The sequence below is a fragment of the Lactuca virosa genome, chromosome 2, assembly GCF_052849685.1.
Source record: "Lactuca virosa cultivar CGN04683 chromosome 2, Lactuca_virosa_CGN04683_v6, whole genome shotgun sequence".
NCBI classification, from domain to species: Eukaryota; Viridiplantae; Streptophyta; class Magnoliopsida; order Asterales; family Asteraceae; genus Lactuca; species Lactuca virosa.
Genome location: NC_136427.1, coordinates 10959967 through 10983954, shown reverse-complemented (window position 1 = coordinate 10983954; position 23988 = coordinate 10959967).

Sequence of the window (23988 nt, the reverse complement as noted above, 5' to 3'; positions counted from 1 at the left end):
GGCTGAGGGGAAAACATAAGGTTCCTTATATAGGGTGCAAACCCTGAAAAATAGGGTTTCTCATTCCAGCACCGACTCGCCGAGTTGGTCACTAAACTCGTGACCAAAATCGCGACTCGACTCGCCGAGTCTATCCATAGACTCGCCGAGTCTATCCTCCTTAATTACACCAAGCACCCTGAACTTGCACTTCTGAACTCGGGGTGTTACAATTCTCCCCCACTTAAATTAGGCTTCGTCCTCGAAGCCTGCAGCAACACATCCCAGATGACACTCTTTCAATACATCCCCTGGTCTCAACCGACCCAGGTTCCTCCGATCACTGCTAACCATCCTCTATAAAGTCCAACTCTTCCCTCCCAGAGTTACGACAACTGATTCAAGCCGGCCACCGGCTTCTTTCTCTGACAACAACCCTTATTAACCAAAGATCACCCGAGGATACTTTCATCACTCCAATTCACAACAATCACTTGACCCTTACCAAGCTAGATATCACCCTGAACCACCGGGTCCTGACCCGGTACCAAGCTGCTACCCCTTTCCTCGACTAGCATATCCTTTATCGAATTCACTTCTGGGACTCATCCCGCTTTCCTTTCCGAAACCAACTCGTTTCTTTCCGAGCTGACAGGATGACACATCCTTCAGCTCCTGAGCAACTCCCATGAGCTCTCCCTTGCAGACACATACGCATGCCGAACCTGCTCTAACATCCTTGGGCTGGAAACCCGACACACTGACGATACCTTCACACATCCCCATGAAGAATTACCGCTACATACATAACTTCCTGAACACAACCATACTGGAAAATCCAAGGCTCCATCCTTGCATCCCCTCCGAACTCTTCTGGTTCTACACTGCCGGAAATCCTTCCGCAACCTCAACAGACACCCAACCCGGATGTGTTCCCATACCACTGGTACCATCCCAGTACTTACTACCAATAGCTGAAGTACTGCCGATAATCCACTTACTCCACTTCCTCCTCTTTTGGAGTACACACGCTCCTTCCGGAGCTACATGCCTTTCCTTTTCAGGAAATCCACTCAACAACCCTTACTGCACCTGCACGTGCCACTGAGCTATACTTCACTCTACATTATCCATGTAGAGCAACTGCTATTCTCGAACTTCCCTAACTCTGAATCTGCTTGCAAGGACTCTCGGGTCCATGCACTGCTTTCCACTAACCTGATCAATACTTGGGGCCAGACCATATCAATTATCATCCCCTGATGACGCCTTTTCTCACTCTCCTCGAACCAATCCACTAACACATACAGAGTCTTCAGCATGACTGGACCGCCTTACCAGGCCTTCAGCCTATCTGGACCACTCTCGGAACCTTTAGCATGTCTGGACCGCCCTCCTGGGCCTTCAGCCTGTCTGGACCGTTCCCCGAGCCTTCGGCCTGACTGGTACGCCCACAGGCCTTCAGTCTGTCCGGACCGCTCAAAACTGTCTTACGTCACCCTGAACCATTCCTTCCGGAAATCTCTCCCGTACATACTGTTCTAGCCCACTTGGGGTTTCGAACTCTAACTCCATTCCTTATACTCGAATCCCGGCCTATCCCTAGGCCCAACCTTGGTCTGTATCCCGCCCCACTCTTCTGCCACTTACTCATACCAACCCACACTCTTGGCTGACTGAAACACTGCTGAATCCCAAACAGCTAATCAACCTCAAATACTTGTCGATCCTCCTGAGAATTTTCCAATTCTCCCCACTTAGAGCACTGACTACCAACCACTGGTGACCCAACCGGCATCACTTAAACATTCTTACTCAACAAATTCTCTTATACTTGAACTGATTCTAAACGAGCAACCTCCACAAAACCACGTTCCGGCATCGCTCATCTCGAACTCTAAGGGAGTTCGACCCCCCGCTGAACACTTCTCAAAACACAATTGCTATACCCGACAACAAGACCATACAACCAAATTCTGACAATCAATTCCGTGGATGCTAACTGTTTTCAACCCCTAACTACCGACCCCTCAATAATACCATAAACCCGAAAGATCGAACGAATAAAATACCATGAATTATGCGAACGAGACTAGCAGATATAATACTCCATAACAACCATAAGATAACAAGATATCAAGAAGGAAACATACCCGCAGCTGTATCCGGCTCTGCCCTGACCTCCTCTGCTATAAGCTGAAAGACTAGATCTTGTTGTTTGGACCATCCTAATGGATAATGTTGGAAATTTTTATTTGAACGACAAATCTAACCTACTCCTAAATCCACCTATGTATCCAATAAGACTTGAACCCTCAACCTCAAGGAAGGAGGGCAACACCTGATACTGTTGGGCTAAAATCCCTTTGGTTGATAAAGTTGGAAACTTTATCCATTATGGAGCTATTAGGAACCATAAAAATGTGATCTTGGTCCTTCTTGATGGGCTTTGAGCATAACAAACAAAAAACCTATGTGTGCATGCAACCCTAATCTTGATCTATGTTTTCTCTAATTGAACATACAACTTTTGAACATCAAATGGAAAACCCTAGGACTACTAGTATATTTTCAAAATCTATAAAATAGGGTTAAGAAAGAATACCATGATTGTTATATAACAATAACAATAAATTCCTAGTCTTCTTGACCTTTGTGAGCAAGTGTCATAAGTGTCACACCTCTAGTATATCACACCCAGACTAAGCAAGAGGATGAGAGAGGACAGAGGAGAACAAGCTTGAGAATTTCGGCTATCCTTATAGGGTTTCAGTTGGCCGAAATTTATAAGGCTAAGGGGTCTATTTATAGTGCAGATAGGATGCTGTGGATAACCCTAATTTAAATATAATAGAAAAAATTGCAAAAATGGTCCCTCTGGTATGCATTTTTTTGGGGATTTAGTCCAAACCCCGAATTTTTTGGATTTGTGGTCCTTTTGACCATCTTTGCTTGTGATTTTGGTCCCTCGGAAAACTGAAAAGACAAAAATTCCCTTTCTGATATATTTTTATATATTTTTTCTATTTAATTTAAAGAAAAAAGAAAATAAATAACTAATTTGGGCCCACATATCTCTCTCTCTCTCTCTCTCTTTCTCTCTCTTTCTTTCTCTCTCCATCTCTCTCTCTCTCGTAAGAAAGCCTAGATTGTGCAACTGGATCGGTTTATTCTTCTCTTTCAAAACACATCTATAACAGCTGTAACATTCATTCATATCAAGAAAGATTTGAATTAAAAACCCTTATTCCTTTTATTTATCATTGATTTGAAGGTTTGAATGATACATAACCAGAAAACGATGGAGAATAGGAGATTTTCAGTTATAAAGACGAAATAACACCACCACTCCATCATCTTCTTCCCTATTCTTCACCTACAACTCAAGCTCCACACACACTTCTAGAAAACAATTTGCTACTGTTGTTGATATCTAATTACACATTAAAAAGATTCATTGTGTGTGTCTTGGGGTCGATGTTAGGTGTCATAGAACCTCGATTAGAAGTATTTTAGAGACGAATTAAGTTCTTAATTCCAGACCTGAAACGGAGATAGAGAAAGGTAGTTTTGGAACAAAAACCATACACAAAATCCCACCTCCTATTGCCCCTGGTTTTTCATCACCACCCACCTTAACAAACTCAGGTGGCAGTGGATTAAGACCCAGATCCAAAAATCGATGGGAAAAGTAATCTCCATGGTGGTTTTCATGTTCACTAGTGGTGACAAATGCTGGAACACATAGTGACATTGTTCATCTTCTTCAATGACGCAACCATCTTCTACCAACCTTCTTGAAACGTTATTTCTTCACAAGAATCGAAGGTAAGATTCAAATCACGTTTGTATGTGTAAATTCTTCATCGATCTTCATTGCTGGGTTCTTATCTTCCATATATAAGAAACAAGTAGGTTGAGAGATCAAGATGTACAATTCAGGAATCAAACAACAAGACAATTTCAACAAGTTGTGCCCAAAAACAAAAACAGATGAACACTATCCCCACTGTATTATACATGTTGGAGATTATTAGTAGTTGAAACTTGATCCCTCAACTAGAAACCACGAATCAAACCTCTCAATCGGAAATCAGGAACATAACCCCTAAACTGGTGTTGCAAATCACAATCCTCACTCCTTATGGTTACCCAAATGGTTTGGATCTAGTGGAAGGAGATGATATAGGCTTCCATAGATTAAAAAAGAAATGGATCGTCTTCACTAAAAAAAAGGAAGAAGATGAGGACATGTACTCTTTACAGAAGTGTTGTGTACCAGAGAGAGAGAGAGAGAGAGAGAGAGAGAGAGAGAGAGAGAGACAGAGAGAGATAGAGAGAGACAGAGAGAAGGTGGGCCCCTTCTTAATTTATTAATTATTAAAATAAATATATTAGTATTAGATTTAAAAAGAAATGAAAAAAAATTAAAAATAAATAACCTAAGGGTATTACAGTCATTTCACTATTCAGAGGGACCAAAAACGCAATGAAACTAGCTCAAAAGGACTACCAATCCAAAAAACTCGTGGGATATTCTAGAAACCCTAGAATATCCTTATGGATTTCATCCACCACCTTCCCTAGGAAGTGTAACATCCCAAAATTCGAGTCCAAAAATTTCATTTAAAAACATTACTAATTCAAAGCGTTAAGTCATTCAAACATACAAAAAGGGTTTACATGACAAATCATAGTTTCATTTCCAAAACACTTGTTTAATTATCAGAGTAAACATCCCAGGCTAACTTGCCATGGTGTGTGCACTGCAATCCTCCCGAGCTCCTCTTCTGAAAATTGAATACTTGAAACCAAAACTGAAAACCGTAAGCACGAAGCTTAGTGAGTTCCCCAACCTACCGCATACCATACATATCTACTGATCCATACATGCCATACATAACACTGAGCACATAACCACATACTGGGCTCCCGCCCGCTGCATTGGGCCTCGCCCGCTATCGGACCCCATCCGTCACCAGGCCCCGCCTAGCTTCGAGCCCCGCTCAGCGTACAAATCTGTTTTCCTTAGGCCCCGCCTATCTCCGGGCCCCGCCCGCTAACATATACTAGCATACAATCATATCACAACACATAACTAACATACTCTACTGTATTACTGTACTAAGGCCTCGCCTATCTTGGGCCTCGCCCCTGTCCTGCTACTGATGAGTCGCGGAACCCCGTCCACACTCCTACTGACAGTGAGATACGGGCCCAGCCCACTCTCACTCTTTTCCTAACTTGGGCCTCGCCCCTGCTCTACTGCTAATGAGGTATGGAACACCGTCCACACTCTGCTATTGGTGAGATACGGGACCTCGCCCACACTCACCTCCCTACCAGGCACATACATGTTGTTGGATTAATGTCTAAGTCCATAACTTTATTTGGTATGTACTTGACCCGACCCGGCATGGTCCATTTGGGTTGCACTTCACCGACACAATTTATACGGATAGTCCTTTGAGAATAGTATATTTATGATTTATATTTATATATTATAAGTTCTAATATATTAATATGGAATCATATTATTTAATTAGTATTGATCAAGACTTAATTAATTAAGTGATCAAAATGAACTAATTAAATATGGACTCTTATATATATATGGAATGGGCCAAGTTCATTTAGATTGGGCTAAGCTTTCATGGATAGTCCATGGAGTGTTTAACCCATGGATCATATGAAATGAAAGGTCATGGGTTTAACCCTAGTCTCCATACTATATAAATATGTCCTTGGTTGGTGAAATTGGCACTAGTGTGGGTACACTAAGAGGGTTAGCCGATTTCACTAGAGAGAACCAAAGTATTCTTATTCTCAAAGTCTTCCAAGGTGTTTTGGTGATTTGTGATTCCACTTGAGGCTTCCACACTATTGGGGCTAAGCTCTTAAAGCTTGAAGACATCAAGCTACACCAAAAAGGTATGTCATCTAACTAGTCTTTGTAGTATAGTTGCCTCATAGTATGCTAGTTAGGATTAAAGCCTTGGAAAGTTCTTATTTGCATGTATAATAGAGAAAACATAGATCCAAGGTTTATAGGGTTGCATGTACACCATAGGAGTGTTAGAATGCTCAAAACCCAACAGTGGTATCAGAGCCTAGGCTTGTTTTCTTGTTACACTTGCAAAAACTGCTTAAAAATCGAAGTTTTTTGCTGTCTGGACAACGGACTCGGCGAGTCCATTAGGGGACTCGACGAGTCCATGCCTTAAAAATGTTCAAAACGATCCAACTCGCCGAGTTGGTTCATGCACTCGACGAGTTGGACCCCCAGACAGCATATATTCGACTGTTTTGGCTAGAAATGGACTAGGAACATTACCCTAAGTTGGTTTTGAACTTATAAACCTATTTTTGATGTGGTAATGTTCATGCTAATCCAATTTCAAAGATAATTGTCAATAGATTCATGTTTTGTATTAGTTTAAGAGTATTGCTAATTACATGGAAAAGTTTGATGTGAATTATCTTTGTTCATATGAGTTGCTTAGATTAATAGAAAAGTTAATCGAATAGTTGTTTTCAATCCATTTTAATCTAAAAGTTGATTCTAAAATGTGTTTGTGTAACTTGTCCTCAAGTTACATGAAAAGTCACATTTAAGTTTCTTAAAACTCATAAAAATTATCATAGGTTACAAAATGAAGAGTCTTGTTCTCATTAAATGGTTTTATGACTCCATAACTTGTCCTCAAGTTGTGGAGGTTCAAGAGTCTCTTCATTAAATAAAATATGTGTAACCTTAGTTAAACTCATAAAGTTTCCATAAGTTATGAATTATGAAGAGTCACTTTCTTAATTAGTTTAAAGTCTTCCATAACTTGTCCTCAAGTTATGGAACTTGAAGAGTTTTTTAATTAAAACTACTTTAAACATATAAGTTATGGAATAGAAAAGTTTTGAAAGTTACAAAACTTGCCCTCAAGTTTTGGAATTTGAAAAGTTTTCTCTTATGAATACTTTAATTCCAAGTTTAGCCCTTAGAATTTTAAAAGTTAAAATTCAACCCTTATACTTTATAATATTATAAGTTAATAATATATATATGTATAAGAGCAAGTCAGTCTTACCGTTAGTAGGCCTCATTCACGAAGTTGGTCTATAAGGGGGGTATAAGGTTACTGCCTATAAAATGGCAGTTTAATGGGTGTCCACTCTCACCCACCGTTTCCTTGACTGGTGGAGGGTCGTTAGCCGAACGGGTAGGAGAAAGACTATAAATTCTCCCTTCATTAAAAGTATTAATGATAAATACTAAGTAACTAAACCTTTTATAAATACCCAATCTTAGTTACTTAGGAAAATGTGAATAAGGTGCTAATCCATGAAATTACACTTTGCACTTTGTTTAAGTCGGTTAGTGGAGCGTGTGTGGTTAACCGACACACTAACTCGTATTTAACAAGGTAGGCAAAGGGTAACTTAATGTTTATCATAGTATCGATGGAGCGTGTGTGGTTAACCGGCACATCAATTGAGGGGTAAACACTTAAGGGTACCAAGTAATTTGCATGGTTACTTCACACCTTGTTTTGTGATCCTCGGCATCCCAGTCACAAAACCTGAAGGGCACACTCGAGATTGAAACATGCCTTTGAAAAGTTCAATGAATCTCAAAAGAATCTAGGTGTTTCAAAACCAATTAAAACCTAATAATACATTTCGTTTATCTTGGTGGAAATTGGTGAATCGTCATTCACCTACCTTCAAATATTCTATAGCCTGGATTACGACATCCCTCTTCCAAGTTATAAAATATTGTGTTGGGTCCTAGCCATAATATTTCATATTGGGTGTTATATTAAGGACTTTAAATCAACTATCTTGAATATCTCCCAAAAGATGTCTAGTTCAGACATCTATGATCATCCCAAATCTCTTGGAACTTCACTTCCTCCACCTCCTCCAATTATTCTCCCTAACCCACAAGTTCTTGAAAAGTTTAAGGTCACTCAAGCCCTATTGGCAAGCAAGGTCTATGTGTGGTCGCATCTTGGAGATGAAGTCACATATTGACAAGTCGGGAGAGTTGGGTGTCAAAGTCTTGAGAAAGTTGGTGGTTCAATCATTTTCTGAGTCACATAGTGAGTTCCCTTGGGACACCTATGAAACAGACTATGACAAGAACCTTAATGATCTTCTCTATTTGCTTGGTGCTGCTGAATTAGCAATGATTTGGAAGGCTAGTAAAGCAAATTTGATTATAAGATCGACTTCCCAAAACTTTATGGACATTGACAATGATGACACTGGAAATCCAGAAAAAGCATTCTCTTCCCAATGGAAAGGGATCGGCCATAGTCAACTCGGTTGACCAAATGGTAAAGAGAAAAACTAAGTCTGTGATAGTCCCATGTACCATTACCAAAAGGTCCATTTGTTAAAATTGCCAAAGGAAGGGGCACTGTTTGCGAAGCTGCCAAATTTACCTAAGGATGTTTGACTCTACTTCAGATAAAGTCCACTATCTAACTGATGTTTTAAGAAACAAAGGAAAAATAAAGGAAACTTAAAGAAAGAGTATACTGAATCTGACCGCGAAGATGGATTTCTATCGCTTGATTGAAGATTAGATTCTTGAGCTACTTCTTAGGAGTTATGATAGGTTGCTAGGAAACATGTAATAACATAGTTTTCATTTCAAGTTACATTGTAAGGAAAAAGTTTTTTCCGCATTTTAAAATAAATAAAAGTGTGTTTTACTTTATTTTTATCTCCTTACAATGACATTCATGAAAACTTGATGTTTGTATGTTTATAGCAATATTGGAAATATGAATTTGATTCTTTCATTTGTGGTAGTGTCTAAATTTACCAAATAAGGAAATATTCTCATCACCCAAGTTTCAATTGGACCGAAACTTGGAATCATGCAAGTTGTATGATGAATGAGAATTTTCATCTTATGAAAATTAAGACTAATTCCTTGTTCACATGTTTAAGTGAATCAAGTGAAGGACTAAGGGATCGAGTACACATTCTTGTGCACTGGTCAGGTCCACCACAAAAGATCGATAAGACTATTCGTCATGATTTACTAAAGCTTAGTAAATATGGTTATACTTACAAGTTTAAAGTATAATTCTGAAATATTGGAAAAGTTTCGATGTATGGCAGAACGAAAGAGAAGAATCAACTTAGGCAGAAAGATAAAAGTTTCTCCAATCTGAAAAAGATGGGAGAGTACTTTAGCATCATGTTTTAAGATCATCTTAATGATTTTGAGACCTTATCACAATTCATCCTCTAAGTGCATTCTGATACTTAAGAAGAGGAGTTATGAATTGTTGAAGTGGTTAAATCAAGAAGATGATTCATACATCGTTCCAAAAACAATTCTTAGAGTTATACTCTAAGATTGTAACTTGAGTGACATGTCTTAAAGAAGGTTTAAAACACTTGTCAAATGTAAGAGTAAAAGTTTTCTACTCTTGTACATTTGAAATTGGTAAGTTGTGGTGTTTTGGATAAAACAAAGACCAACTGAGGCCAATTGTGTTAAGTGTCTGTCTTGATTAGAATCCACACTATCTCTTGAATATATGGAAAGAAAGTCTTATAGGTCAAGGAGACAGTGGGAGTCTAAAAGATCCTGAAAGGGTTTCAAGAGGTAATCAAGAATAAAACCTGTATTTCATCACTAGCACACAACTAGAGGTTTATAACCTATCGTGCTGACATTTCTGTGCCCATTCCAGTTAAGTTGGCTATACATTTGAGTTCTACACGTTCTCAATTGTTTGCATAGCTACTTGGAAGCAATGACATGCCCTTGAGCTGCCAGGTGGCAAGAAGTTAAGATTGCACAAGTTCAATCCATATGAGTCAGGATTTGTCACTAACCTAGTCTTGTGATTATGGTTTTGAAAAATTTACGTGGATAAGAACACATACACCATAAAATCTAAGTGTCATAAGGTTTCTCTCCGATTCATGAAAATGATGGTGAGGAAATTCTTTCACTAAGTAGATTTTAAGTAGATAGCAATTGTGATAATTGCATTTCTCAAAGTCGTTAGTGGAGCATGCGTGGTTAACCGGCACACTAACATTGACTTATGAGAAATGGCAAAAGGTCTAAACAATTGAGACTATGATTACGGCATCCCTTTTCATAGTTCTGAAATTGTTTAGACACACCTGTGAACTATCTAAGATCAGGTGTATAATTTTGATAAAGCCTTATCAAAGCAATCTTGTATCAGAAATCTGAACTTTGGTAAGAATGTCAATAAAGTATTGACTTCTAGAGGTCCAACTGTTTTCTGGATACATGTCAAAGCTAGTGGGAGCATAAGTGTTATGCTAATAATCATCATGTTAGTGGGAGCATGATAATTATGATAAGAATTGCAAGTTAGCAATGTTAATTATAGAAAACAAAAGTTTCAATTCGTGAGGTTGCAGGGGTTGAAAAAGTTGTTTTGCTATAATTAAGGGAGAGGAAATTATACTTCATCTCAAATCTAAAAGCTTAGATTGAGGTTCTAAATGTATTTAGTCAAGGATACATATATGAATTTCATGTTGGAATGGCTCAACATAAGGAAATTCTATATATGAGTCTATTATTTGCGTTCAAAAATTCGATTATGATTACGTCATCCCTTTTCATAGTCAAATTTTGAGAATATGGCAAACAAAAAAAATTATTATGGCAAAAGACTGTTAATATTGGAAGGGCCATATTGACATAGTCTGAAAAGAGGCAACTCTTGTTCAGAAGTGATAGTCAAAGTGGGAATATGGAGTTGTCTCCATAGGTTGAAGTTATATGTGTAAGATTAGAAAACCTTAATGCAAGAAGCATGTTCAAAGCAATGTACTTTGAATATGAGACTTAATTTCCATGAAGTTGATCTTCATTGAAATACCATGTAATAACTGTTGACAAGTCTTTGTGACTTTGTACATATTCATTACAAGAGGGTCTGTGCATATAAGTTTAAAATCTAAACAGATTTTGATAAATGATAGGAATTTGGAATTCTTACATTTAAGACAAGGAATTGGGAGTGTGAAAAGAGAATCATTGAAATTATGTTCAATTGATCTAATTCACAAAGAAAAGGATCATAGACAAACATAAAGTCCATACTTGGTGTATGGCAAAGCTATTGTTTAGAAAAACATAGTGTACATGCTTGGAGCATGGGACACCTAGTGTTTTAATTCAAGTATAAAGTTGATAAAACCGAAACAATGAATAATGAGTAATCAGTATGGTGATAAATAAAAGTGGTTTATTTATATTAATAGGTTTTGATACCATATTACATTCATTTATTCTTGTGTTTCACTTTGCATGTTTTGACTTCCATAATAGCTAGGTTATTCTTCCGGAATGACTAAGTTATTCAAACCATCCACAGTCGGTCATATGTTGGAAGTAGATATGAATCAAGACTGTCATGGGTTGGCTTGTAGAGGTCCAAGTTGGTGAACAAAGTTGTGCTACAACACTCATGAGTACTCATAAGTTCTGAGTATTCGATTCAACCCACGCTCATTTGAATCACTTCATGGATTTTATCACGAGTGATCATGAGACGATAATATCTTATATTCTTCAAATCTAGAGATATGAGTTGTTACTATAAGTTGGTTGTACATTGATTGCACGAAACCACATTCGGTAACTCGATGTTATAAAACGTGCCTTTGTGTATGATTCAACAAGTAGTAGAACAAGCCATATGAGTCGAAGTTTATCCATTCCTTTTACCTTCGGGATAAAAACGATATATGTGGGCCCCTCGATGATTTAATGATGATACATGTGAGTGCTTGGCCAAGCCAGGACTGATTTGATTTGTTCAATCAGTCAGTCATCATGAATCGGAAATCGGGAAACAACAAATGGACAGAGAGAATGATTATAATCCATGTCTCAGTCCATATGATATCTAGAATGGAGGAATATATGATCCCTTATCTAATGGACAAGTCATTTACAAGGTCAGAGTTCGACAACGGCTTTAAGAGCTACGATTGCCAGTTAGGTTTTGAAGTCATACTCAATAATAGTTTTAGACTTATCCAAGTGGGAGACTGTTGGATTAATGTCTAAGTCCATAACTATATTTGGTATGTACTTGACCCGACCCGGCATGGTCCATTTGGGTTGCACTTCACCGACACAATTTATATGGATAGTCTTTTGAGAATAGTATATTTATAATTTATATTAATATATTATAAGTTCTAATATATTAATATGGAATCATATTATTTTAATTAGTATTGATCAAGACTTAATTTAGAATTAATTAAGTGATCAAAATGAACTAATTAAATATGGACTCTTATATATATGGAATGGGCCAAGTTCATTCAGGGTGGGCTAAGCTTTCATGGATAGTCCATGGAGTGTTTAACCCATGGATCATATGAAATGAAAGGTCATGGGTTTAACCCTAGTCTCCATACTATATAAAGATGTCCTTGGTTGGTGAAATTGGCACTAGTGTGGGTACACTAAGAGGGCTAGCTGATTTCACTAGAGAGAACCAAAGTATTCTTATTCTCCAAGTCTTCCAAGGTGTTTTGGTGATTTGTGATTCCACTTGAGGCTTCCACACTATTGGGGCTAAGCTCTTAAAGCTTGAAGACATCAAGCTACACCAAAAAGGTATGTCATCTAACTAGTTTTTGCAGTATAGTTGCCTCATAGTATGCTAGTTAGGATTAAAGCCTTGGAAAGTTCTTATTTGCATGTATAATAGAGAAAACATACATCCAAGGTTTATAGGGTTGCATGTACACCATAGGAGTGTTAGAATGCTCAAAACCCAACACATGTACCACACAGACAACAAGTATAACTATCATACAAACCATTCCTTGGGCACCCGCCCGCTAACATTGGACCTTAATCCCGAATGTCATACTAGCATACTGTGCCCAGGGCTAACCCCCGGGTCTTCCTACTCATAACTACATGGGCCGGCATTGTGGTCGTAGACCCATTCACACAAAGGGAAACTCACCTGCACTGCTGAACTTTTGCTGATAACCCTCTGGCTGTTGCTGACACTTCTTTGAACCGCTGCTCCACTAGCTCCCCGAGCTACTAATATCAATATAACACTTACTCCCAAACTGAACTCTAGAAGTCAAACTAAGTCAACTCTGGTACAAGTCAAAGTCCTGGTCAAAGTCAACCTTCCAGGTTGACCCTACTCGCCGAGTCAACCCGTAGACTCACCGAGTCCTTGGACTCATAAACCTTCAAAATACCACTCAACTCGCCGAGTCACCCCAAGACTCGTCGAGTTCGACGATCTCTGAGTCCCATCCTGTCCAACTCACCGAGTCACCACTCTAATCACTGATCTGAGTCTTAACCAGAAAGGTTGGGGGTTCTGCGACCAGACTCGCCGAGTCCAAGAACAGACTCACCGAGTCCACGGCAATCTTCGACAGACTCGCCGAGTTGTTCTTCCAACTCATTGAGTTCCTGCCTATCTTCATCCAACTCGCCGAGTCTACCCATGTGACTCGCCGAGTAGCTTCAGTTCTTAATCCATACAGTGGCTTTTCGAGCCATGCAGGGGCTCCAACTCATAGATCCACTCTTCCAAAGTCTATTAATCATGTAAAGTTGCAAACTTTACGTGAAACCAAGGAGCTATAGGCTTAAAACACTCTAGGGCTAGAGTTTGAGACAAGCATGCTTCACCAACACACCAAAGACTGATACTTTATGGGTTTCTGGGCTAAGACAATCCTAGATCCGAAGTTCTTTATGCTCACAAAGGCACAATACCCGAATTGGCCTTGGAAATGGCCCGAAAATGACAAAATCTAACTAGGAAAGGGGATCTAAATGAATAACAGCCAAGGTATGAGCTTCATACCTTCCAATGATCTGAAATAGCACACCAACACAGAGCCCACTGCCACTTCTTGAATCACCCAAGGTTCCTTTCTTCCTTTTAGCTTCAAAGCACTCAAAAATGATAAAGAAAGCTTGAGAGTACTACAATGGAGGCTTAGGGTTTCGAGAGAAGGTAAAGGGAGTGATGGAGGCTGGGGTGAAGGCCTGAAACGATGCTTAAATAGGGCACCAAGCCCGGAAATCAGGGTTTCCCAACCCAGACCTGACTCGCCGAGTCAGTCCCTCCAACTCGCCGAGTCGGTCACTTAAATCGCGACACGGAACCCGCTCCAACTCGTCGAGTTCACCAATGGAATCGACGAGTTGACCCCTTTGACTTAGGGTTTTCCTTTCCTTTCTTGATCTTTCTGATTCTGGGTGTTACAGGAAGGTTCTGGAACCTCTTGTTCAACTATTGAAAATTACACTTTAGTCCGTGCACTTTTAATTAATTCTTTTAATCCCGAAATTAATTCCAATTAATTTCTGATTAAATATTAATTAAATATTACTATTTCCAATTAATATATCATTCTCATAATATATTTACAAATTATTTATTTCAATTTATTAATCAAATAATAAAATCATCCTCTCTCTCCAAAAGTCATCCTGTCTAGTTGCTAGTTTGAGGGCAACCCAAAAGGACCGTGCTACTATCAATTCAAGTATATGCCAATTATAGTTATGACTTACACACCTAATCCAATAGTCCCCCATTTGGATAAGTTTAATAATTATAGTTGCCAGTATAACTTCAAAAATTAATTAGCAAATTGTAGCTCTCAAAGCCGTTGTCGAACTCTAACCTAGTCAGTTACGTGTTCTAAGATAAATGATCATATAAGCCTCTGTTCTACAAGATATCATGTGGACAAAAGACATGGAACATAATCAATCTCACTGTCCAAAACTTTATTTCCCGATTTCTGATTTTCAATGACAAAGAACTACTAATCGAACACATCCATTTAGTCCTAGTCGGGCCCAACACTATAAGTCAATACCAAATCATCGAAGGGCCTAGATACCGATTTTCCCATTAAGGCAAAAGGAATAGATAAACTTTGACTTATATGCTTGCACTATTTACTCATCAAATCATGCACAACAATACGTTTTATAACATCAAGTTACTAATGTGTTTACGCATTATCAATACATAACCAACTTGTAAACAACAACTCATATATCTCCATTTAAAGATTATACGATATTATCATCTCAGAATTACTTATGATAAATTTCATGAAGTAATTATCTGAACGTTGTTTTATCCAATACTCAAATCCATCATTTCAAAGTACTCATGAATACTGCAACAAACTATTGATATGTCTAAACCCTTAGATAATCTACAGTCCGATTCATGACAGTCTTAATTCACTACTTACTTCCAAAAAGTATGATCGACTGTGGATGTTTGAATAATCTACTTATTTGGGAAGTAAAACATGCAAAATGAAACACAATAATAAATAATTGACAAAAGAAAGTAAACAATATTCATAAATAAATCTCCATTATTTAATCATCAAATGTCAATTACATTTACTTTGTTACAAGTTTCCAAATACTTATCTAACTACTAAAACTAATATCATCCTTTAGAACAATGCTCCTGGCATGCTAAACGTCATTGACCCTCCTCAGACCCTTTGTGAGAGGATCTGCAGGATTCTCTTCTGATGATACCCTCTTCACGACGATAAGTCCTTCTTCTACCTTATGTCTAATAAAATGGTATTTTCTGTCGATATGTCTTGATCTACCATGATCTCTCGGTTCCTTTGTCAAGGAAACCACTCCTTAATTATCACAGGAAATTTCCATTGGCTCCTTTATGGCTGGCACAACCTTAACGTCTTTGATGAAGTTCTTCAACCATATATCCTCCTTTGATGCTTCGCTTGCTGCAATGTACTCTGATTCACAGGTAGAATCAGCCACCGTTTCTTGTTTGGAGCTTTTCCAAGTTATTGCACCTAGTAAGATTGAGAATGGAAGTTGTCTCTGTCTGTCCGAAAGTTAGCATCACTATACCCAGTGAATCTCAAATTATCACTACCACCAAGCACAAGGACCCAGTCCTTAGTTCTTCGCAGATACTTAAGAATGTTCTTTACTGTTATCCAATGAGATCTACCCAGATTTCCCTGATATTGACTAACCATGCTAAAAGGAAAAGCCATGTCAGGGAGAGTACATGTCATAGCATACATGATCGATCCAACAGTGGAAGCATATGGAACTCGACTCATTTATGCTATCTCTGCATCAGTACTCAGACTCTGAGTCTTACTCAGTTGGTATTACTCTGGATAGACAACTCTCCCTTCTTGGAATTTTCCATGCTAAAACGTTTTAGCACCTTATCCAAATATATACTTTGACTAAGTCCAATTAGTCTTTTACTCCTGTCTCTCAAAATCCTTATCCCCAGAATATAAGTAGCCTCTCCCAGATCCTTCATAGCGAAACACTTTCCAAGCTAAGACTTAACTTTTTGCAAATTTGGAATGTCATTTCCTATAAGAAGTACGTCGTCGACATACAATACCAAGAAGGTTACTATACTCCCACTAGCTTTGACATATACACAAGATTTATCTTCACTTCTAGAAAGGCCAAACTCTTTGACCTTCTCGTCAAAGCAAAGATTCCATCTGCGAGAAGCTTGTTTCAATCCATAGATTGATTTCTCAAGCTTACACACTTTATTGGGATACTTTGCATCTACAAAACCCTCTGGTTGACTCATGTAAACATCCTCAACCAACTTCCCATTAAGGAAAGCGGTTTTGACATCCATCTACTAAATTTCATAGTCATGAAATGCAACTATGGGTAGCATTACCCTAATAGATTTAATCTTAGCTACTGGTGAGAAGGTCTCATCATAGTTAACCCCTGGGGTTTGAGTAAAGCCCTTTGCGACCAACCAAGCTTTGAAAGTGTGTACCTTTCCATCCATGTCGGTCTTCTTCTTGAAGATCCATTTGCAACATACTGTCTTACTACCAGGTACATTTTCAACCAAATTCCAAACTTGGTTGTCAGGACTTGATCTCGCTGTCCATTGTCTCTTTCCACTTGGCAGACTTAGGGCCCGCCATTGCTTCCTAGTAGTTAGCAGGTTCATCCAAATTCACCACCGTACTGTCGCTGATAAACACATCACCTTCTGTCGTTATATGAAAACCATACAACATAGGCGGAACGCTAACTCTACTAGAACGCCTAAGAGGTAATAACTCGTCAATTGGCTCAACTAGAATTTCTTCCTCAGGTTAACCGCTAGTATTATAAGTTCCTTCATCGTTTGACTCTTGAATTTCTTTAAGATCAATTGTACTCCCACTGTCCTCTTTGCATATGAGCTCTCTCTCTCTCTCTCTCTCTCTCTCTCTCTCTCTCAAGACTCCCCTTCGTGCTACGAAGACCACGTTGTCACTAGGTCTATAGAACAAATATCCAAAGGAATTTTTTGGGTAACCAATGAAAATAAATCTCTCACTTCGAGTTTCATGCTTGTCGTGAGTCTCTCATCTAACGAAAGCTTCACAACCCCAAACCTTGATGTGTGCCAAAGAGGGAACCTTACCTGTCCACATCTCGTGAGGTGTTTTGGCAACCTTCTTTGTTGGTACAAGATTAAGAATATGGGGGGCAGACTCTAAGGTATACCCCAGAAAGAGATTGGAAGTGAAGCTTGACTCATCATGAAACGAACCATGTCTAGCAAGGTTCGATTATGCCTCTCAGTCACACCATTAAGTTGTGGTATCCTAGGAGGTGTCAGTTGTGAAACTATTCCACATTCCTTGAGGTAGTTGTGGAACTATTCCACTTCGAGGTTCAAGCTTGTCGTGAGTCTATCGTCAACTATAGGTTCATTTAAAATAGAGCATTAGAGCTTTTACTCCTGCCAATATCGGTCATGCAAAATGGGTTAAGTCCTATTCCCTTAACATCTGTTGGTATGTATTGAACCTTGATGTTCAAGATGCCATCAACTTGTTATCGGGTCATGAACATAATTGAGCAATAATGATGCTCATTGAGGTTGTCTATAAGTACACTTAACAAATTTTTATTTGACACAATGATTTGGGAGGTAAAGTAGTATATACAAAAAGAAATATTCTATAGTTGTAAAATGACCAAAATCATAATGTTTCTATAGAAAAGGGGGAGGGGGGGAGTGATCTTTTAGGGTATTTTTTATTAGCATTTAGGATTATAATTTGTACATTTTCATGTTATTAGTTTAAATAATGTTTAGCTCATGTGTTTTATCGGAATTCCTATACTGTTAGAGTTTTTGTGTTGTTTTTAGATAATTCGAGTGGAGCAGTACTTTGGAGTCGCTGGATGCATATTTGAAGCCTAGATGGAGTTGGAACTGAAGAAGGATGCTTAGAATGACTTGGAATACTTAAACTGAAGAATCGCGTCCAAAATGAGCCAAAAAGTCAAATATGCGATCACAGATTTGGGCATATGCGTTCGCATAAATGTGTCGAGTTTTGTAAGGTTGAAAAAGTCAACTCGAAGAAAAAAAAGTCAAAATCTGCGATCGTATATACATTTCTACGATCACATTTTTATGATACAACTCCAAAAATGTTGAAAATAGCATCGTACTTCATTAAATGGCAAATCTGGAAAAAAGTAGCTATTTTTGCGATCGCATATCCCATATCTGCGATCACATTTTCTGCCAACTTATTCTAGAAGATTCATGCTTGCATATAAATACGATCCTCCTAATCAGATTTTTAACATCCCGATATCAAGTATTCTTTTTATTATTTCTTGTATCTTTATCAAAAGTGGCACATTTTGTCCCTCGAAGAAAAGACTTGCGATTTTTGTCGCACGCAGGACGTACGTAAGAGTACATGCAGCGTACTCATGCAGCATGGGAATCACAAAGGTTCAACTAGTACGTTGGGTGAACATGTAGTACGTCGGGCGTAAGTATAGTACGTCGGGCGTACTAACCCATACTCCAACACTAATTTTAAGGGTTGCTCCCTATTTAAAGAACATGATGCCCTCATTTGATCATCCTTATCAACCAACAAACCCTCCCTAGACCCTAATCTCGAGTTGTGTTGCTTGTGTGAGCTTTTGCTCATAGTCGGTTCCACCCTCGACAGATTTTGATCACGTTGTACGCCCCGCATAAAGAAGAGTATGCCCAGTGTACGCGCTGGGCAGTTGACTTCGTTGACTTTTTAAACTATGGTCAAGATTTAGGGTTTTGGACCATGAGAAGGGAAAAATAGTGTTTTTTCTTTTAGAGGATTTAGTTGTGGGTTTTGGACTCGTGAGTTGAGTTTTGGACCTTAATTATTAATTAGGTTTAATTATTATTTTTATTAGGCGGAGTCTAGTTCCAGAAGTTCAGGTGTGAGATTTACTTGTCGTCTGTATCAGGCAAGTCTCCTCACTTATTCTCACCTGTATGGTAGAATAGTTGTATCTGTGATGACCAACTGGGTCTTTCTGCTTTTATACTGATTATATGTGACTGAGAATGTTGATAGTCTACAGGGTTGCCGATAACCCACAGAGCGTGCTGTTAGCCCACTAGGACTGCTGATAGTCCCCAGGGTTGCTGATAACCCATAGTTGTTTATTTTATGATGTGATGTTTGTGGTATCTTGGGGAACTCACTAAGCTTCATGCTTAAGTTGTTTACTTATTTGTGGCAGGTACATCTGACGACCGCGGGAAGGCGATGGTCTGATTTTACACACTCGTTGGGAGATTTGTTACTGGGACAGTTGTGAACTCTGATATTTTGTAATAATGGTTGTTTGAACAATTATGTGGTTGAAAACTTGAATTATGAAACTTTATTTGGTAAATTAAAATGAAAAAATTTGGTTTAAAATTTGAGGTGTTACAAGATTCGCTGGTGAGATGGTTCCAGACGATGAAAAACCCTTCTAAATGTGATTTCTGATATTTTTTTAACACTTTCTGAAGATCTGAAGACTGTGAATCATCTCCTACACTTAGTTTAGCAAGATTAATCAGTCCGTTTCTCTTTTTATTTTTTTAGATTCGTTTTTAACCATGTCTGGCTAAAACCCTAGTTTTCAGTTCTACATTAGACCAATACTTTTCATGTGATCAGTTATCAGATTTGGTTTTCCATATGCTTCTATCAAGTTTCAGTTTTGAACTTAATGAATGTTTGATTTTTAATTATTGTTAGTCTGTCGTCTAGCTAAGGTTTAATCATTCTAGTTAATTAGTTAATAGAATTCATTATTGTTCCTGTCAACTGGTAATAAGTAACAAGTATCAGACTGGTTCCGTGTTAGGATTTAAATCTTATATAAACTGAAATTTCATACATTTATGCTTCCGAGCTTGTGAAAAGTAATGGGTATTGCTAGGAATTTTACACAGATCTTAATGCAACTTTTCTGATCTTAATTAAGAGCTTTTTTAATTATTGAGTAAAAAGTTAAGTTAACTGAAGAGCTTGTTTTGGTTAATTTAACTAGGTAAAAGAGATTATACTAGAGCTTATTAGTTTTTCTCAGTACCATCTTAGATAGAACACATTCTGAAAAACTAGATCTAGGCTGATTGCATGATTAGGAAAGTCGTAGCAGAGCTGAATTTGTTTTTAGTACTGAGTTTTATTTAGTCTATTTTCAATATAGTTTTAATTTAGTTTTAAATCAAAATCCCCCTTTTTCATATTTTCTTTTTAAATGACTAGTATGTGTCTTATGCAAAAAGGCATTGACTTGTAGGCTGTGTCCCTTAGGATTCGACATTGCTTCCCTGTGCTATCCATTAATGCAACCAATAGTGAAATTTTATTTGCTTAAATCGTGCGCGACAACGATTTAACAAATTGGCGTCTTTGTCGGGGACACGGTGCTTATAATAGTGTTATGCCAAGAACTTTTCGTATAGGTACACCTCTAGGTTTTGATTTAGAAATTGAAAGAACTGGAAGAAAACTGAAGAAAGTACTCACATCTTCACATTCTAACAACCCCCTTAAAACATACTCCCCAAAACCCTTAGTTAAATTCGAGAAAACAGACTCTTCTGAAACCGAATCTAAAAAATATGAAACACCAGAACCTACAGAATCTGAAAAATTAGCCATGAGTGACGCAAGAGATGAAGAAAAAAAGACTCAGAAAATTGGTCACCAAAGAGGTCAATCAACAACCTCTCTACATTTCTTTTCCAGAAGCCCAAAACTCCGAGCTTAAATCTGGACTGATACATCTTCTTCCCACATTCCGAGGTCTAGAAAATGAAGACCCACATAAATTCCTCAAGGAATTTCATGTGGTATGTTCTGGAATGAAGCCACATGTTGTCACAAAATATCAGATAAAGTTAAGGGCATTCCCCTTTTCAGTTCAAGACTCAGCAAGAGAATGGATGTACAAGCTCTACTAAAGGATTAAATTAGTGAACACTAATTTGGTCATCTTAGGAATCGGTAACCAAAGAAACTAAAATCCATTGCACTTCCATAAATCAACCATAATAATAAATAAATTCGAAGCTAAACGAAAGTCCCTTATTTACCTTGGCTAAATCCTCTTTGCTTATTTGCTTTAGTTTTAGTGCTAGATTAATTAGTTGATAGTTAGTTAGTTTGGTAAATTAAGTTTCTAGTCTTGCAAAACTAGAGAAAAACCCTTTATAATTTTATTAGTAATTCGTTAGTAGTAGATAAAAGTTAGCTAAAACACCGTTCCTTGTGTTCAACACTTGTTCTTACCATAGCTATACTATTACACGATTAGGTACACTACCTAGTGTGTTTAATAGTCTAGTGAAAGAAAAATTAGTTTTATAAACTTAAAACTTGAATAAATAAATACACATTAAACTCACATCAATTAGTTGTCTTAAAGGATTAAGACATAAAGTTGTTGAATGAAAAGGCAGACGGAGTACGTCGGGCGTACTCCTGGCTACGCTTCGCGTAGCCAATTCCACCCTTGATGGATTTTGATCACGTTGTACACCCTGCGTAAAGAAGAGTATGCCCAGCATATGCGCTGAGTAGTTGACTTCGTTGACTTTTTGACCTTTGGTCAAGATTTACGGTTTTGGACCATGAGAAGGGAAAAATAGTGTTTTTTCCTTTAGAGGATTTAGTTGTGGGTTTTGGATTCGTGAGCTGAGTTTTGGACCTTAATTATTAATTAGGTTTAATTATTTTTTTGAGTACGTGGAGTCTAGTTCCGGCAGTTTGGGTGTGAGATTTACTTGTCGTCTGTATCAGGTGAGTCTCCTCACTTATTCTCACCTGTGTGATAGATTAGTTGTATCTGTGATGACTAGCTGGGTCTTGATGCTTTTATTACTAATTATATGTGACTGAGACTGCTGATAGTCTCTAGGATTGCTGATAACCCATAGGGCGTGCTGTGAGCCCACTGGGACTGTTGATAGTCCCCAGGATTGCTGATAACCCATAGTTGTTTGTTTTATCATGTGTTGTTTGTGGTATCATGGGGAACTCACCAAGCTTCGTGCTTACAGTTGTTGACTTATTTGTGGCAGGTACTTTTGAGGATAACGTAAAGGCAAATGTCTGATTGTGCACACTCGCTGGGAGATTTGTTACTGGGAGTTTCGAGTCTTTGCATAGAAATCCTTAGTATCAAACAAAGAAGAAGTGAAACCTTACACACCTATTAGGATAGATTCAAAAAAATTTTAGTTCGTTGCCCCCAACAAGGTCAGTAATTATCAATTGTACAACTGCTTCTATGAAGGTCTGACACCTATGGACGAAGGTTGATAAATGCTTCGAGTGGTGGAGCCTTAGGTGACATGACACCAAATGAAATCCATGAGTTGATAGAAAAACTTGACATTGAGCCGAATCATTCCGGAAATGAAGACGAGTGGAATACTGATCAGACACGAGGTGTCAAAGAAGTCAGCAATGCTCATCTAGAGTCCCAAATTACTGAGCTGATGAAGGTTGTTCTCCTGTTGACAAAGGAAAAAGCTACTGCCAAGAAAAAGTGACGTATCTACTTAAAAACGGAGCATCCAACTGATATGTGTCCATTAGTGCAAGAAGACACTGCTACGGTAAAAGCTGTTGGATATCAATAGAATTATTAGAACAATTTTCAACAATGACAACAATATCATAATCGACCTGGATTTCAGCAGCAACAAAATTTTCAGCTGCTAGGTTTTCAGTAGAACTTTCAAAAAATCATTAGCACCAAAATTATCAGAGTCTGAATTTTCAGAATCGTCCTTTAAATCAGTAACCCAGTAGTTCCAGTGTGGCCTTAGAAGATATTGTAAAGAGTCTTCAGTCTTCCATGAGCACCCAAGCATTACAGAATGAAACCAGAGTTAGTATCAAGAATCAGGAATAGTAGGTGTCTCAACTTTCTACTTCTATTGGTAGGCTGGAATCTCAAGGAAAGTTATCGGGGCATACTGAGAACAACCCGAAACACAATGTTAGTGCTATTTTCTTGAGAAGTGGGAAGAGTTATGAAGACCCAAGAAAATTTGAACCAGACAAAGAGGATGAAGAAGAATCTGAAGAAGTTTTGGGAGACAAAGAAGCTGAAAAAGATAAAGGAATAGAAACTCCAAAACTAGTGAAGCCAAATTTGAAGGAGTATAAGCCAATTATACCATACTCATCATGGATAAGGAATACGAAGCGCGAGCGAGAGGATGAGGAATTATGCCAAATTTCCAAAGGAATTATGTGTTTCAAAGAAAAAAATTTAAAACTAACGAAACATTAAAATCTGGTGAAAACATTTCAACTATTTTGCAAAAGGGTTTACCTCCAAAGTGCAAGGATGCGGGAGTTTTCTCGATTCGTTGTAAATTAAGTGACCTTAATTTTCGAAAAGAAATGCTTGACCTAGGAGCTTCAGTTAATGTCCTTCCCTTTTCTGCTTTTGAAAAATTAAAATTGGGAACTTTAAAAAAGACTGGGACTATTATCTAGTTGGCTGACCACTCGACAGTACACCCAAAAGATGCATTAGAGGATATTCTTGTCCAAGTGAATGATTTGATCTTTCTCGCTGATTTTTGTATTCTGGACATGGGTAATTTAGACATA